General features: G+C 54.3%; 1 protein-coding gene across 1 annotated transcript in view; it reads left to right on the top strand.

Moving 5' to 3' along the window:
* Nucleotides 1-728, top strand: part of PTGIS (prostaglandin I2 (prostacyclin) synthase) — a 79812-nt gene that overhangs the window by 53054 nt on the left and 26030 nt on the right. The gene's annotated exons all lie outside the window — the stretch shown is intronic.

Here is a 728-nt window from a genome sequence, read left to right as displayed (position 1 = left end):
GTTCAGTTCAGTCGCTCAGTCGTGTCCGACTCTTTGCAACCCCATGGACTGCAGCACGCCAGGCCTCCCTGTCCATCACCGACTCCCGGGGTTGACTCAAACTCATGTCCATTGAATTGGTGATGCCATCCAAGATTTTGTGTGAATTTCCCCCCATGTTTAAACATGCATTCAGTTTGTTTTTAGGAAAACACGATTAACCAAACCAAACACGTTTCTGGACTGAATCCAGGCTGTGGGCTGCACCTTTACAGCTTCTGGCGTAAGGGGGTACTGAGGGCGTTTGTCTGGAGATGAGGACCCAGGGCTTACACGTTTGGAGGAGGAGGAGGGAATTCCTTCCGGGCTGATGCAGCAGCATCAGTGGGGGCCGGAGGTACACTCTGGAGGGAGCTCGTTCCAGCCGTTCTGAAGGAAGGGTTGCTTCCTCCCAGTCCAGTGGGATGGGCGGGTCTTGAACTTGCCATCTCTAGGGGGCGTGGAGGCCAAGACGGGAGGAGGGGAGGGGAATGGGATGCAGGGAAAAGGTAGGAGAACAGCTTGGATAACTGAGCTCAGAATCATGGTGGCCCTGTATTGTCTTCTAAGATTAGTGTTTTTGGGATTGTGTTCTAGCTATCCATCCATCCACCCATCCTCCCATCCACCCATCCACCCATCCTCCCATCCACCCATCCATCCTCCCATCCACCGAGTCTCCCTCCCTCTTTCCCATCCATCCACCCACC

Source organism: Bison bison, unplaced genomic scaffold (assembly GCF_000754665.1).
Source record: "Bison bison bison isolate TAMUID 2011002044 unplaced genomic scaffold, Bison_UMD1.0 scf7180017864038, whole genome shotgun sequence".
In the NCBI taxonomy this organism is placed as follows: domain Eukaryota; kingdom Metazoa; phylum Chordata; class Mammalia; order Artiodactyla; family Bovidae; genus Bison; species Bison bison.
The sequence above is the reverse complement of the archived record's forward strand: the minus strand, read 5'-3'. Positions and strand labels throughout refer to the sequence as shown.